Source organism: Chiloscyllium plagiosum, chromosome 12, assembly GCF_004010195.1.
Source record: "Chiloscyllium plagiosum isolate BGI_BamShark_2017 chromosome 12, ASM401019v2, whole genome shotgun sequence".
NCBI classification, from domain to species: Eukaryota; Metazoa; Chordata; class Chondrichthyes; order Orectolobiformes; family Hemiscylliidae; genus Chiloscyllium; species Chiloscyllium plagiosum.
The window spans coordinates 48,977,519-48,987,746 of NC_057721.1; the positions used below are offsets into that span (position 1 = coordinate 48,977,519).

Consider the following 10,228-nt stretch of genomic DNA (forward strand, 5'->3'; position numbering starts at 1 on the left):
ACTTGTTGGGCCGAAGGGCCTGTTTCCACACTGTAAGTAATCTAATCTAATCTAAAAAAAGAGAGAATTTGAACTTGAGAAGTAACGACTTAGTCAGCAAAGTCAAGTTAACAGGATGGACATTAAAAGAGACAGTAGTGATATCTACAAATATATCAAAACTCTGCCAAATTTTGATGAGAAAGACTTGAAGCCTTCTTTATTTCATTTGAAAAATTGACGAGGCAGATGGAGTGGTTCGAGAATTTATGGGCAATGCTAGTTCAGACTAAACTAGTAGGCAGAGCTAGTGAGCTATTTGCCGTACTGTCAGATGAGGGGGTCAAGAGATTATGAAGTAGTCAAACAGGCTATTTTAAGTGCTTATGAATTGGTACTAGAAGCATATAGACAGTGGTTCAGAAACATAAAAAAGGAACCAGGTCAGACTTATGTTGAGTTCAAAAGAATTAAACATAAGACATTTTGATAGATGGGTGTGTGCTTTAAAGATAGATAAGCCCTTTGTGGCTCTAAGAGAGATTATTCTGCTGGAGGAGTTTAAAAACTTCCTTCCAGAGATGATAGGAATTAATATGGAGGAACAGAAAGTTGAAGAAATGAGAAGGGCAGCAGAATTAGCAGAGGAATACATGTTGGTGTGTAAGACAAGCTTGTGACCAGAATTTTGTCCTGTGAGGGATAGAAGTTGGGAGAAGGGGAGATCCTACACTGTGAAACCAAGAGTAGAGAGCACTGTAAGAATTTACCACAGGATAAGAAAGAAGCCCAAGAAAGGTGGAAAGGAGGTGAAAGCCTCAGGTGTTTTCACTGTGGTGGAGTGGGACACAGAAAATTACAGTGCTGGTGGTTTCAGAAGGGGACTGGGAAAAAGTGTGTTCACTGCCAGAAGGTCAGACACAAAGTCACAGTGCTGGTCATTAAAGAAAGGCATTGTGGGAAAAGATGTGGTCAAAGAAGCTAAGCCAGTGGCATTAGTGAAGATAGTAGACTCCAAGAAGAGCTAAGCAGCTGGAGGAGAGTGCACAGCCTAGGCAGGGGCTTGGTATGGAGTTAGTTCCTGATCTTGTCAAAAAAATTACCTCTGTGGGTAAGGTTCATTCAGAAAGAACAGGGAGAGAACGACAAGTAGTTATAATCTTGAGAGACACAGGATCTAACCAGTTGCTAAGAGTAAGGAATGAGCAATTATGCACTCTTTCTGATCCGTTATCCAAGAGTGTGGTAATCTGTGGAACAGATGGACAGAAATTTAGCATTCCCCTATGTAAGATCAGGCTGGAGTGCCAACTCAAAACTGGGGAACTAACAGTGGGAGTGATTGACAGAGTGTCAGTTCCAGGAATTCAGTTTGTTCTTGGGAATGAATTGACAGGATCCAAGGTGGGTGTGACACCTCTTGTTATGGAGAAGCCCAAGGAAGACCAAGAAACTGAAGAGTTAAAACAGAAATATCCTGGTATTTTCCCAGACTATGAAATAACCAGATCGCACCATCATAAGTCACAGCACGAAGCAAAAAGTAACGAGAAAGATGAAGGAGTTGAGGTTCAGTTAGCGGACATCTTGTTTGAAGTAATTTTTTTTAGATTAGATTCCCTACAGTGTGGAAACAAGCCCTTCGGTCCAACAAGTCCTTTCCCTCTGACTAATACCCCAAACACTACGGACAATTTAGCATGGCCAATTCACCTGACCTGCACATTTGTTTTGGACTGTGGGAGGAAACCGGATTGTGCAGGAAAAAACCTGAACAGGCAGAAGTGTTTAGTCCTGAAAGGTTAAGGGACTTGCAACAGCAAGACAAAACAATAAAATATATATATGTGGATGCGTACTCCAAAAAAGGAGGCAGAGAATACGTCAGAGGGTTATTATCTAAAAGATAGAATCCTGAGATGGAAATGGAGACCACGGCAGGTTAGTACAGAGGAGAAATGAGCCGAAGTGTACCAGATTGGGTTGCCAGTAGCATATAGACAGGTGGTGTTATGGGTAGAACGACCTGTAGGAGGTCATCTAAGGGTATGAAAGACTCAGGCTCAGGTACAAAAATATTGTTATTGGCCTCGAATGCAGAAAGTTGTGAGAACTTTTGCCGTACATGTCATACATGCCAAAGAGTCGGTAAGCCACAGGCGGTAATAAAACCAGCACTTTTGTTGTCAATTCCCACATTTGATGAACCTTTCACACAGGTTATAATCGACTGTGGAGGCCCCCTTCCAAGAACTAAAAGTGGGAAGCAGTAATGGATCTACCAGATTTCTGGAGGCAATTCCATTACAGAGTATCAAGACAAAAAGGGTAAGTGGAGGAGTTAGTAACTTTTTTCACACGGTATGGGCTATTCAGAGATTCAGTAGGACCAAGGGTCAAATTTTACTGCTAGGCTGTTTAAGGAGGTTTTGATTAGTTTAGGTATACAGCACTTTAAATCCAGTGCGTATCATCCTGAATCCCAGAGAGCTTTAGAAAGGTGACATCAGACCTTGAAGACTATGTTGAGAACATACTGTCAGGATTACCCAAACGATTGGGATAAAAGGTAACCCATTTGTACTGTTTGCCATTAGAGATGACCGAAACGAATCCACTCAGTTTACTCCCTTTGAGTTAATATTTGGGCATGAAGTGAAAGCCCTTTGAAATTAATTAAAGAAAAATTGACAGGACCAAAATCGGAGATTTCACACTTCGATTAGGTTTCGGAGGTGAGGGAGAGACTAAATTGAGTAGGTTAGTTAGCTAAATAGCACGGGCAGAGTATAGAATGAAGCAGGTAGCAGATAAAAGCACGGAGACTCTGATGTTTTGCCGAGGGGATGATGTGTTACTACTGTTACCAGTGATAGGAGATCCCTTCAAAGCCAGGTTTAGTGGTCCCTATCAAATTGGGAAAACGTTGAATCAGGTGAACTATCTAGTAAAGATGCCAGATAGAAAAAAAAGTATTGGGTATATCATGTGAACATGTTGAACCCGTATTATACTGGAGAGAAAGAACTAGAGAAACAGGTGTTAGTTACAGCCTTGCAGAGTAAGGAATCAAATCCAGATGATGTGGATTTTGATGTGCCTCAAAATAGATTTAAAAATGAAAAAGTCCTTGAGGAGTGGAATAGGTTAGTAAGTATCTGTCTCAGGAGCATAAAACGCAGTTGAAAGATTTGTTACTGCAGTATAAGGATGTATGTAAGAATCAGATGGGGAGGACTAATGCTACTGTACATGAAGTAGACGTATGAAATACTGCTCCAATAAAACAAAACCCTATCAGTTTAATCCTTTCAAAACCAGACAGGTCCAGAAGAAAGTGGAGGCCATGCTCGATGAGGACACCATCGACCCAAGCCAAAGTGAGTGGAGTTTACCAATCATCTTAGTTCACCAAACCAGACGCGTCTCAATGATTCTGCGTGGATTGTCAGAAAGTCAACGCAGTTACAAAATTGGAATCATACCCAATTCCTAGATTGGAGGACTGTATTGAGAAAGTCAGACAAGCCATTTACATCAAGTTGGACTTACTGCGTGGTTACTGGCAGGTACCATTATCAGAGTTGGCGAAATAAATTTCTGTATTTGTAACTCCAAAAGGGCTATATCAGTTTAAAGTGATGCCCTTTGAATGAAGAACACACCCAACCCATTCCAAAGACTCGTGTACAGAGTTGTGGCTGGGTTAACAAACCTTGCAGTCTATTTGGATGATGTAGTGATCTTCAGTAAGTCCTGGAAAGATCACATGGTACAATTAGCAGAGCTCTTTGAATGACTATGAGAAGCAAAACTGATGATAAACTTAAACAAAACTGAATTCGTGAAAGCTGAGGTGACATTCTTGGGACATAACATTGGTCATGGAAGGTTGACCCCACGAAATGCAATGATGAGGCTATCCAGGAATTTCCATGTCCACATCGAAGAAAGAGGTGCTTCGATTCTTAGGACTCAGCAGATTCTATCGGAAGTTTGTTCCGAACTTCAGCAGTGTAATGGCACCATTAACTGATTTGCTGAAGAAGAACACAAAGTTTTGACTGTCAAAACAATGCTAGGAGGCATTCGACCATTTGAAAGCAAGATTAACTATCAAACCACTTTTAGCTACACCAAACTTTTCAAAACCTTTTAAAATCGTCATCGATGCTAGTGACATTGGAGTTGGAGCTGTACTGCTACAGGAACATGAGGATGTGATTGAACTGCTAGTTGGTTACTTTTCAAAGAAAATCAATAGCCACCAGAGGAAATACTCCTCGATCAAAGAAGAACTACTGAGTTTGGTACTGGCCTTACAACATATTAATGTGTATTTCATGAACAATAAGTCGGAGACAATTGTGTACATAGATCACAATCTTCTTACCTTCTTAGAATATTTTGAAGATAAGAGTATGAGACTATTTCATTGGAATCTTATGTTACAGACTTTTAATTTAAAAATCGTACATGTAGCAGGTCGTAAGAATGTAATCGTAGATACGTTATCGCAGAATTAACTGATAAAGTATAGATATGATTTGTATTTATCCAAGTTTTATAAGAAGTTAAGGTGAACTTATATTAATGTTATCTGTATGTTATGGTAATGTGTTTAAAGGATGAAAAAAATGGAAGTCATCTTTTCATTACGATTGTTCTTTTTTTAAGGTGGGAGATGTTATGAAGGTGTAAGGGGTACTGTACCTTTAAGAGAGTCGAAAGAATTGGCAAGCACACAGAATGCTGGAGAATTTACAATGTAACATTTTGTCCTGCAGCTAACAATACCTGGGTTGCTATGAGACGAAAACAGATTCAAATGCAGCCAACCAGTTTAAATTATGCCCCAAGATACTAAACTTGAGTCAAGCTTGAATTTAGTATTTTGAGAATATTAAAACCAATGAAAAGATCAGATGCTTTTGGGTATAAGACCAGGAAAAATTAAAGAGTTGGGGGAGAACTGCCAAGCTACCAACACATGCAGACTGCCCACAGAATAGCTCTCTTAAAAAGGTACCTTTATCTATCAATGACCTGTGAAACAGAAACCCTAGGAAAAGATGATTGAGGAAGGTACAAAGAGAAGATTTGACAGCTGGCTGGTTTTGATATTTAAATTTTTTGGTAAATCTTAATTAGGGAGTTTTATCAGGCCAATATTATAGAAGGGAACGTAAAAGATAGGTTAAAGAAAGGAGCTGTAAATAGTTATTATTTAATTATTCTCTGTTAGACGTCTTTTAAAAAAAAAGTTGTTAATTTTTACTTTAAATAGTGACCTTTGGGATAGTTCTTGTCCTCTTGAATTTTAATAGATTACAGCATTGGGTGAATTTTTTGTGTGTTGCTGGTTTAAATTAGCAGAGGTGTTTACCCCATGCGGTAACACCTACAGCACATGGACTGTAGCAGTTCAAGAAGGCAGCTCACCGTCATCTTCTCAAGGGCAACCAAGGACAGGCAATAAATGCTGACCAGCCAGTGACACTCACACCCAGTGAGTGAATAATTAAAACTCAGGATTCAGATGCAAATGTGCTTCGTCAAGGTTTACCAATGTAAGTTATCAAAACAAGTACAACAGAAAGACACTTAACCAGACAGCGGACCCAGCTGCACCAGAGCTAAAAATCCAGTTGTCTAGGGTACTCGCCCTTCTTCACATGAGTTCTAGACCCCTCCCTGCTAAAAGGTAGGGTGCATTAACTGTTTCCAAACCACAACTATAATCAAAAATGTCTTTGACCACAACTGACCCTGGGGTTGCACATTAGGTTGTTAATTGGCTGCGTGATGCTCACACACTGACGTGTGAGAGATAGAGAAGGGAATTTTCTCAGTGGTGTAAGTACTGTTGAGATTAATGGAATTATATTTTGTCGTATTTTAAAATCTTAACTTTAGATATGTATAAATTATTTGGTTTATTCGATTTTGATTTTATTGTGTACGATAGGCTGGTTTTATAATTCAAACAAAAAAAAATCTATCAAGACAGATTTCAGTCTAGGATCTGACTTATACAGTTATAACATTAACTGGCAATGAAAAATGACTCAACCCTTCAAAAGGATATTACAAACACACAAAATAAAAGCAAACATTGGCCATTTGGCTCCTTCAGCCAACTCAACATTTAATGACGTCGTGGCTGGTGTATTTGTTTTTCAATTTTCACATTCTCATCCATCTTGATATTCTTCAATTTCTTTGACAACAAGAATTAACTCTGCCTTAAAAATATTATGATGTGCATGCGCCGGTGTTGGAATGGGGTGGGCAAAATTAAAAATCACACAACACCAGGTTATAGCCCAACACGTTTATTCGGAAGTACAAACTTTCGGACCAGTCCTTCTTCGTTAGGAACAGCGCTCTGAAAGCTTGTACTTTCGAATATACCTGTTGGGCTATAACCTGATGTGTGATTTTTAAAGTTATTAAACAATTCCGTCTGCATTGTCTTCTAACACAGAGTTCCAAAGTTCTCAATCCTCAGAAAAAGTTTGTCTCAATTCTTTACGCAGTTGTGAATGCATGGTATGTGTTGCCAGCTGTGGTGGTGGAAGCAGAGTCATTAGGGACATTTAAGTGACTGCTGGACATGCACATGGATAGCAGTGAGTTGCGAGGTGCGTAGATTAAGTTATTATATTTTACATTAGGATTAAACCTAATCCTAATGTAAAATCATGGGCCAAAGAGCCTGTTCTATTCTGTCCTAAAAGGGAGACTCAATTTTTAAAATACTACTCCCTCATTCTGGACCTACCCATAAGAGGCACATCCTTTCCAGATCCAGTGTGTCAAGATCTATTTCAATCACTGAATTCCAGCCGAAACAGGTCCAGTCTGCCCAATCTATCTTCATACAACAACCCACCAATACCAAGTGTCAAACTCATGAACTGCCTCTAATGCATTTACATCCTGTAAAACAAGGGTAACAGGATGTAAATGCATTTCCCTTAAAAAGGTAAATTCGACATTCAATAGTTTATGTAGATAAATGCACCTCTTGTAGTTATAAGCCCTGCACAAATATGAAAACAAACTTTGTTTTAACCAGCACCTTGTGAACCGGCACTCTCAACAAACCGGCAAAAATATATACCTCAAAGCTTGTTCAATTGAATGGCAACACGAAATATCAACAGTTGATTCAAATGGAACAATTTCTCTTCAAATACCGCGATGTCAAAGGTAGTCAGTTGAGAATGGAATGAGGAGGCTTTATGCCGTTAAAGTTTTATTTAAAACAAAGTCGCATTATTTTTAATTGATTTATGCCCTAAATAACCTATTACAGTGACGTGTATACTCCCGCATTACGTTTGTATTACTTAGTTTTTACATTAATTGCGTGGACCTCTTGATTATCCGGAGTATTTGATCAACCGACATTCTCTTAGTCTCCTAGGCGCCGGTTAATAAAAAGTTTGCGGAACATACAATCTCAGTTTATCAACGTGGTCTTTCTTTTGCAGTAGTTTTCACTTACCAACCACTCGTTTTGGCGTTTGAGTTGCATTCACCAACACTATATTAAGCTACAGTTCCAGGACATAGTTACCACTAACAATGCACATTTCTACAATCCCTCTCTCACTTGGGTCATGACACAAACCCCAACAATTGTGTTTCTCTGGCCCCACATTAAATGGCGGTATGAAACAACCCAAACAGCAGCAGTGGGGTGTTGCCAATTCTCAAATTCCCCATCTTCTGCCCTCTGCTCTCAACTGTTTAAAACGTGTTACAGCTTTCCTCTGTTCAGAGAGCTGCTTTAACATCAGGATCTGATGAAAAACTGCTAAACAAAAAGCTGTTACGTTTGTGGAGGAACTGAGCTTATTTTCTCTTTACACGACCTCACACAGAAAATACTAGCTGACCCAACCCCTTGTAGCTAACTTTCTATTGTTTCATTTTAATCCTCACACTAAGCCTGAGGTCATGTGGGCATTCTGAAAGGTTAATTGTTTTCAAGAATGTTCCCTTGTACACTTTGGTCTTAAAGGGATACAGCAACAGAAAATACATTCCTCCCAAAACATCCACATACTGAGTGTCCTCACCTAAGAGATGTGTACAGTTTCCAATGCTAAATGTGGGCAGTGAAATGAATCAAATGAATGTGAAGTTTGACCCAAGAGGAGGGGGGAGTTGTTAGTAAATACGTGAAGGGTCCAGGAAGAATGTTGTGAGAGCTTGTAGCAAGATTAGGCGCAACGATACATTTACTTACCTTGATCACTCGCATAGGCAATAAAACATCTTGAGACGACTACAACCAGGTCCATGAGGACAGACTCCTGACGCTGATCTTCATAGCTACCTGCTTGCGCTGATTGGTTAACATGTCTAGGTCAAGAAAGCCTCGAGACAAGAGAGGAGCCCCTCTCCTCCAGTCCAATATACCATTACTCCAGTCCAAGATTCAAAAATCTGGGCACATATTTCCTGGACAGTTGCACTATTATCGTTATCCTCTAGAACCTTGTCCATGCAATTTTGGTCTCTTCTGCTGACAGAATGTACTGTTAAGAGAAACAATGTGGTTTTAAGTGGTGGAGTCTAGTGTTTGGTTGTGTTAGTCTCTCACAAACTTGGGCACTTTGCTGGAGATGGAAGGCCACTCAGTAGCACATTCAATAGAGCTGCATGTCACAAGCATGGAATTGTTCAGTGATGTAGGAAACACAGCAAGTATCATGTTTCCGTTACTTGATTTTGACAGCAAAACAGTTCAGCCCCCTTAATCTCCCAGCAAAGAAAAGGACAGAGACATACTGGAAAAGGGACAAAAAAAAAGCAAGACTTAGAAAAGACAAACCTTTTTTCTCTGAAGATTGGATGACCTGACAGTCATCATTAAGATTATGGAAATAATTTGATGCAGTAGTCAGAGAGAATGTGTTGCTGAACAAAGAGACCTTGGAGTGCAGGTTCATAGACTCCACTTTCGAGCTAAGGTAGGTAGGATAGTGAAGATGCGTTTAATATGCTTTCCTTAAATTGGTCAGAGTACTGAGTATAGGAATTGGGAGGTCATATTGCAGCTGTACAGGATATTGGTTCGGCCACTTTTGGAATATTGCGTGCAATTCTAGTCTCCCGTCAACAGGAAGGTTGTGAAACTTGAAAGGGTTCAGAAAAGATTTACAAGGATATTGCCAGGGTTGGAGTGTTTGAACCACAGGGAGAGGCTGAATAGGCTGGGGCTGTTTTCCTGGAGGGTCAAAGGCGGAGGGGTGGCCTAATAGAGGTTTATAAAATCATGAGGGGCATGATAGGATAAATAGACAAGGTCTTTCCCCTGAGTTTGTAGAGTCCAGAACTAGAGCATAGCTTTAGGGTGAGGGGAGAAAAAATTAAAAGGAACCTCAGGGGCAACCTTTTTTACACAAAGGGTGGTGAGAGTATGGAATAAGCTGCCAGAGGAAATGGTGAAGGCTGGTACAATTTCCACATTTAAAAGGCACCTGGATGGGTATATGAATAGAAAGGGTTTAGAGTAATATGGGACAAACACTGGCAAATGGGACAAGGTTAATTTTGAATATCTGGTCAGCATGAAGGGGGGTCTCTTTCTGTGCTGTACATCTCTATGACTCTAAATACAGTAAGATAGTGCCATTTCTTAGTCCTACAAAAAGTCCAAGATTCTCAAATGCTTTATTGATCATTCTCTAAACTTGTCTTGCCAACCTTTGTTTGCACATGCAACCAGGTCTCTGTGCTCCTGCAGTCAGTTTAATATTGTACTCATGGTAATTAATTTACACTGGGAACAGTAAAAGCTCCAGCACCGATCCTTTGGGAATTTTGTTATAAACCTTTCAGTTCATCAAGCAACGATTAGAACTACTATTTTATTAGATTAGATTTCCTACAGTGTAGAAACAAGCCCTTCAGCCCAACAAGTCCACACCGAACCTCCGAAGAGTAACCCACGCAGACCCATTTCCCTCTGATTAATGCATTTAGCATGGCCAATGCACCTGACCTGTACATCTTTGGACTGTGGGAGGAAACTGGAGCACCCGGAGGAACATGCAAACGCCACACAGTCGCCCGAGGCTGGAATCGAACCTGGGACCCTGGTGTTGTGAGGCAGCAGTGCTAACCACTGAGCCACTGTGCTGCACCTATTTCCTGGCACTTAGAAAATTTCACATCCATTTTCCTGTTGTCCCTTTTATTCCACAAACTCTATAAATGTTTCTTAAATCTA

The 10,228-nt window shown here is 40.0% G+C and overlaps 1 long non-coding RNA gene across 2 annotated transcripts in view; it reads right to left on the reverse strand.

Annotated features, from left to right (window-relative positions):
• LOC122555229 overlaps positions 1-7,861 on the reverse strand; it is a 31,086-nt gene extending 23,225 nt beyond the window's left edge. For both annotated transcript variants that reach the window (XR_006313213.1, XR_006313212.1), the window contains exon 1: positions 7,493-7,861. This is a non-coding gene — a long non-coding RNA (uncharacterized LOC122555229). The remainder of the gene's footprint in view (positions 1-7,492) is intronic.
• Positions 7,862-10,228: the final 2,367 nt, after the last annotated feature.